The 7,399-nt window shown below is 29.5% G+C and overlaps 1 long non-coding RNA gene across 2 annotated transcripts; it reads right to left on the reverse strand.

Moving 5' to 3' along the window:
- Positions 1–603: 603 nt before the first annotated feature.
- On the reverse strand, positions 604–5,770 carry LOC148803017 (uncharacterized). 2 transcript variants are annotated; one of them, XR_016085653.1, is made up of 4 exons: positions 5,562–5,770; positions 5,339–5,492; positions 1,041–1,152; positions 604–936 (listed from the first exon to the last, which is right to left on the reverse strand). It is a non-coding gene; the product is annotated as an uncharacterized LOC148803017 (long non-coding RNA). The 2 variants fall into 2 exon arrangements; XR_016085652.1 differs by lacking the exon at positions 1,041–1,152 and having other exon boundaries at positions 5,562–5,767.
- Between the last annotated feature and the right edge of the window lie 1,629 nt (positions 5,771–7,399).

Genomic DNA, 7,399 nt, shown 5'->3' on the forward strand with positions numbered 1-7,399 from the left:
AATGGAAATTTGTTAGGCCCGAGCCCGAGCCCAGCCTGACCAACGGGCCTACAACTTGGGCCCAAGCCCGGCCCTGATAAAAAGCCCGAAGCCCGACCTAATAAAAAAATTGAAATTTTTCCCTATTCAAATGGAAATTATCTATTTTAATTCAGATGGTTTTTTTTCCCTATTCAAATGAGCAATGGGTCTACAAGATGGTTTTTTTCCCTTTCTTTTACGTTTCAAAGCACAGTTCTACATTCTTAAATCAAAAAATCTATTCAAATGGACATAATCACATAATCCATTTTAGTTTCATTCTTTTTTTCTTACAACCAAGTGAATCAACAACATTCTTTAAGGTTGTTTAATATATTCCCTGTTGTTTGGTTGTTTCTATACAACCAAGGCAAACCTGAAATAAAACATATGATAATCCATTTTAATTCCTACAAAGAATCCATTTTAATTCCATGTTCTTTTTACAATCAAGTGAATCAACAAACTTCTTTAAAGTTGTTTAATATATTCCCTGTTGTTTGGTTGTTTTATATAACCAAGGCAAACCTGAAATAAAACATATGACTATATGAGACAAGGAAAACCTGAAAATAAAACACATGAGAGCAAATCATATAGGTTCATATTCCTACAAATAGCATCACACACTAAAACTAAATTCATATAACTTCAAGTTCATGTTCCACCAAAGTCACAAAAAAAATCTGAATAAGACAAACAAAATCCATAAAACATGTTCTCCATCCATTCTTGAATTCACCAACAAGATGAAATATTCCAACTCTCAAGTTCCAAGCCATTCTAAAAAATAAAATAAAAGACCACTTCATTGCCCATATGACCATATCAAACAAAACAAGTTTTAGCCATCTCCATTCATTCTTGAATTCACCAACAAGATTGAACATTCCAACTTCCAAGTTCCAAGCCATCCTACAAAAGAAAATAAGAGATAAATTCAGTACCCATGTCACATATGTAATTTGTTATCATGTCAAATGACAAATAAATAATGGAAATATATGTTTTTATAATACCTAAAACATATAATCAAGTTCAACATTTTCATCATCATCATCACTACTATTTGATCTTTCATCCTCTTCTAACAAGCTTATTCCTGAAGAAGCCCCTAACAAGCTTAATCCCCTTGCATACAATTGGAAAATCTATTAGAAAAAATTTAATGAATCATATATTTTAATAAACATTAAATAAAAAAATTACCTAATATAAGGTCTTGTGCACGAAGCCAATCTTCAAGACAAACCAAAGTTTGAATTGTCTTGGACTTAAGTGAACTTCTCCAAGGATTGATCACCTTCTTTCCAATGCTAAATGCAGATTCGGATGCAACTGTGGAAATAGGAATAGCCAAAATATCTCGAGCCATTGATGCTAATTCAGGATACCTAAGTGAACTCTTATTCCAATACTCCAAAACATCAACATCTGCCTTGCTATCAAGGTTTTGTTCCTCCAAGTAAAGGTTTAACTGAGTTTTTTCACTTTGAATCTTTCTATTTAAATTCAAAAATTGCTCATAATCCTCAAACCCATCACCATCATCATTTCTCTCACTCATGTCAAATTGACTAGAAGATCCAACAAAGGAGGTGGAGGAAAAATTTCCTTTGTATTCATCAAACAAATCATTGAGAGTTTTAATTATAGCATTAACATGCTCATCGGCTTCATTCTGATAAAGCTTATCAAAACAATACTCTACTAACCTAATCTTGCAACGAGGATCCAACACAGCAGCACAAGACAAAATCATACTATATTCAGCCCAATATTTATCAAATTTCTCCTTCATTTTTCTAACTATGTCAATCATAAAATTCTGAGATTCCTTACTCACTAACATTAAATGCCTGTGAATCATCCACACTCCCTTGAAGTAAGGTACTTAGTGGAAGAAAACATACAAGTAACATCATAAAAAACCTTTAAGAACTTATGAAGCTTATCCACCTTTCCCCATTCTTCTTCCGAAAGCATAAACATTTTAAAAATATTATCCCTTTGCCCCCCAATGTTGTAAGACTTGCTTATAATAAATGGCATGTTCAAGCATCAAATAAGTTGAATTCCATCTCACACACATATCTAACATCAATCTTCTAGTTGTGTTTAAGTGAAAACTTTTTTTCAGCAAATTCATAAAATCTATACTTCCGGGCAACTGATTTATTTATATTTTTCACACCATCATGAATCTTAGAAACAACATCATCAACAATATTCAAACCAGCTTGCACAATAAGATTCAAAATATGGCTACAACAACGAACTTTGAAAAAATCACCACCACACACCAAAGATTTATGTATTGAAGATCTCAATTTCAAAGAGTTAGCCATCACATCATTGTAACTAGCATTATCTAATGTGATGCTAAAAATTTTCTGATCAATATTCCATTCACTTAAACACATGGCCACCTCATCTGCTAAAGATAGTCTATCAAAAGGAGGTGTCAAAGCTTTAAAGCGAATAATTCTTTTTTGTAACTTTCAATTGTTGTCAATCCAATGAGTAGTTATACACATGAATTCATCATCACTGTGCTCAGATCTCCAATTATCAGAAGTTAAACAAATCCGACCAAGTGTATTAGACAAATCACTTTTCACACCCTCTCTCTCTTTCACATAACTAGACATAATATCTCTTTTAGCACTATGCCTACTCACATTTTTAAATTCAGGATTTATAGATTGAATAAAGAATCTAAAACTAGGTTCTTGATAATGCCCTACGAGACTCTTGTTGATCAAACTTGTAATTTTTAAAAGAATTACTCCCATCAGTGTTTGATTGAGTAATTACTTTGTACTGTCTAATATCTTGAATTCTACGTCTAGGGCAATGCTCTAAATGACGCTTCAAGTGAGTAGTTCCCTTACTTAACTTACCTTGTAAGATTTTCTTGCAGTGCTTACATCATGCCTTCTCCGAATTAATCTTTTTCATTTCTTCCCATACCTTAGATGTCAATCTTTTCTAAGTGAAAGTTTGGTCAAACTCTTGATAGTCATCATCAACTATATCTAATCCTGCAGCTGCACTTTCACTTGCCATTGACATGATAGTAATTATTAAATATGAAATAACCTGCATAATGAATTCTAATTTTATCAATAAGACAAGCATATATTAAATAAAAAACTAAAAGAAAAATAATAATTTATTTACATTAAAAAAATAATATAAATTCTGAATTTGCAAAAAAATAAAAAGGAAAACCAATTGCAGATTATTCAATATAAATTATGAATTCAATAATCAATATAAATCAAAATTTATTTACATTAAAAAAGAATATAAATTCAATATAAATTATGAATTCAATAATCAATATAAATCAGAATTTATTTACATTAAAAAAAAGAATATAAATTCTGAATTTGCAAAAAAAAAGGAAAACCAATTGCAAATTATTCAATATAAATTCTGAATTCAATAATCAATATAAATCATAATTTATTTACATTAAAAAAGAATATAAATTCAATATAAATTCTGAATTTGCAAAAAAAAGGAAAACCAATTGCAGATTATTCAATATAAATTCTGAATTTAATAATCAATATAAATCAGAATTTATTTACATTAAAAAAGAATATAAATTCAATATAAATTCTGAATTCAATAATCAATATAAATCAAAAATTATTTACATTAAAAAAGAATATAAATTCAATATAAATTCTGAATTCAATAATCAATATAAATCAGAATTTATTTACATTAAAAAAAGAATATAAATTCAATATAAATTCTGAATTCAATAATCAATATAAATCAGAATTTATTTACATTAAAAAAATATAAATTCAATATAAATTCTGAATTCAATAATCAATATAAATTAGAATTTATTGACATTAAAAAAAGAATATAAATTCAATATAAATTCTGAATTCAATAATCAATATAAATCAGAATTTATTTACATTAAAAAAGAATATAAATTCTGAATTCAATAATCAATATAAATCAGAATTTATTTACATTAAAAAAAGAATATAAATTCTGAATTCAATAATCAATATAAATCAGAATTTATTTACATTAAAAAAGAATATAAATTCTGAATTCAATAATCAATATAAATCAGAATTTATTTACATTAAAAAAGAATATAAATTCTGAATTCAATAATCAATATAAATCAGAATTTATTTACATTAAAAAAAGAATATAAATTCAATATAAATTCTGAATTTGCAAAAAAAAAAGAAAACCAATTGCAGATTATTCAATATAAATTCTGAATTCAATAATCAATATAAATCAGAATTTATTTATATTAAAAAAAGAATATAAATTCAATATAAATTCTGAATTTTCAAAAAAAAAAGGAAAACCAATTGCAGATTATTCAATATAAATTCTGAATTTGCAAAAAAAAAGAAAACCAATTGCAGATTATTCAATATAAATTCTGAATTCAATAATCAATATAAATCAGAATTTATTTATATTAAAAAAAGAATATAAATTCAATATAAATTCTGAATTTTCAAAAAAAAAAGGAAAACCAATTGCAGATTATTCAATATAAATTCTGAATTCAATAATCAATATAAATAAAAATTTATTTACATTAAAAAATGAATATAAATTCAATATAAATTCTGAATTTGCAAAAAAAAAGAAAACCAATTACAGATTATTCAATATAAATTCTGAATTCAATAATCAATATAAATCAGAATTTATTTACATTAAAAGAAGAATATAAATTCAATATAAATTCTGAATTTGCAAAAAAAATAAAAAGGAAAACCAATTTCAGATTATTCAATATAAATTCTGAATTCAATAATCAATATAAATCAGAAATTATTTACATTAAAAAAGAATATAAATTCAATATAAATTCTGAATTTGCAAAAAAAAAAACCAATTGCAGATTATTCAATATAAATTCTGAATTCAATATAAATCAGGATTTATTTACATTAAAAAAAGAATATAAACTCAATATAAATTATGATTTTGCAAAAAAAAAAGGAAAACCAATTGCAGATTTGCAACATTACCAAAGCCAAATACAATGTTTTTGCTTTAGGAATTAGGATAATCAAATCTAACAGTTTCAGCACTTTTGAAAGACAAATTAAGCCAATAAATATCTGTAGTGAATCCCTAATGCATCATGTTGTTTTTATCATTCTCTAACAAATCTCTAATAGCTTTCAGACAAACAATAGCATTCAGATTTAGGACAAACAATAGCATTCGGCTATGTAAACAGTAAACACTAAACACTAAACATTAAATAATATTTTCGTAATACAATAAAATTGTAAAGAGGACTCACCGTCGGTGACTGTGTTCGCCGGTGCTGAGTTCGCGGTGACTGTGAGCTGCGAAGCCTGCAATTTTAACAGTGATAAGCTCGTGTCTGAGAAATAGAGAGAGAGAGAACTCACCGCCGCCGGTGCCTATATTCGCCACCTCGCCATCGCCGATGTCTGAGATTTGAAAGAGAAGTGAGAAGAGGAACGAGAGAGAGAAAGAAAGAGAGAGAGGAGATGACTCACCACCGGAGTTGTTGCGCTGGTGAATGTTCGCCACCTCGCCGGTTGTGTGGCTGCCTGAGAGTGTGACAACTAAGGATTGAGGAGGATGTGAAGACTAAAGAGAAGAAAGGTTCGATTGGAAAGAGGTGAAAGAGCCAAAGAGATAAAAGAAAGAGGGGTGTTTGACTAAGGTTTTTTAACTTTAGTTATAGGTCGGGCCGGGCTGAACTATTTGGGCAAATCCCAAGCCCGACTCCAATTTATTGCAGGCGGGGCTTTTTGGCCCGAGGTTAAGCCCACGAACTCATTTGCGTGTTCAAGCCCGTCAGGCCACCCGGCCCATGAACAGGTATAATCATGTGATAAGTGACAAATGCCAAGTGACAACCAGTCATTTAACTCTTTTAATGCATGCTGCCAGTTTTTCAAAGGGGAGTAGGTGAAGTTTGTTGTATCCTTCTCAGGATTTTAAGCCGATGCTTGATGCACCTAACAGTTGATTAAAAAATGAAGAGAGCATTAAATGTTTCTTGTTTGCTTGAAACTTGAAAGCATTAAATCGATTCATTTATAATTGGGTCAAATATTAATCTACACCTATCGAAGTACGGCAGTTATCATGTGGTAACAGAAAAGTGACAAGTGACACTAGTCATTTAACTCTTTTAATGCATGCTGCCAGTTTTTTAAAGGGGAGTAGGTGAAGTTTGTAGTATCCTTCTCACAATCGATTCCAATTCGATTCATTTATAATTGGGTTAAATATTAATCTACACTTATCGAAGGTTCTAAATATCGATACGCTTGATAAGTTGGTAAAGGTGTATTGGACAGTATGGGTATTATTTATTTATTTATATTTTTTTTTCAAATCCGGTTTAAGGGGGACGGTTTAAGGCTTTTTCATCTTCTGAACCGGTCAAAATCTCAATACACTTTCTGTAGCGACGTATGGGGGTGCTCCTAATATGATATGAATTGGTCAATTCCTAACAATTTTTTGAACCTTGCATCTATCAGATCCCATACAATTCGATTTAAATATATGTATATATATATTATATTTATCATTAAAATTGTTCTTAATATTAGTATTTTTACTAATTTGTCATACGTCCAAATTTAATGCAAATAATTTTCAATTCATTTTGTTAATAAAATATAATATCAAAATCATTTTTAGCTCATATTATTAATAATATATAATATTTTGGTCATTTTTAGCCTAATTTATTTGTACTATTTAATACCCGATTATTATCACAATTCGAATCGAACCTGCTAGATATGATCTGATTTGAACTCAAATATCAAATTTGAATATGTTTATATCCTATTCAAATTTGAACCTGCTAGATATGCTTATTATCACAAGTTATTAAGCAATTTCAATTCACAAAATGCTCAGAATACAACACAAATTGCTATAATCAGCAATCAAGATAAAAGTGACAAGCAAATAAAGAAAATCCATCACATAAAATCGAACTAAATCACTGATGGAGAACTTCGCAGCAATAGAGAAAAAAGGAGGAAGATCTCCGTAAGCCCTCTGCAAACTAGCAAAAAACTAGATAACACCAAGAGGGGGAACATCTGTCTCCAACAAATGTGCGAACCGAGAAGTGCACGAACCGAGAAGTGCACAAACCGATAGATTCAGCGGTTCTAATGTTGCTCAATCTAGTCTGATCAGGATACGGACCCTATGGCTATAAAAAGGTACTCCATGCTCGAGGTAAAGGACTTTTGACTTGGAATACCCACACTACTAATTAGCCCGGACCAGCATCCTTATAACTTGGCCCAGCCATCCACCACCTCCTACTAACTTGAGTGTCGGAGTACTTACCCGGAGG

This window comes from Nelumbo nucifera, chromosome 1, assembly GCF_055504915.1.
Source record: "Nelumbo nucifera cultivar China Antique chromosome 1, China Antique-T2T, whole genome shotgun sequence".
Taxonomy (NCBI): Eukaryota; Viridiplantae; Streptophyta; class Magnoliopsida; order Proteales; family Nelumbonaceae; genus Nelumbo; species Nelumbo nucifera.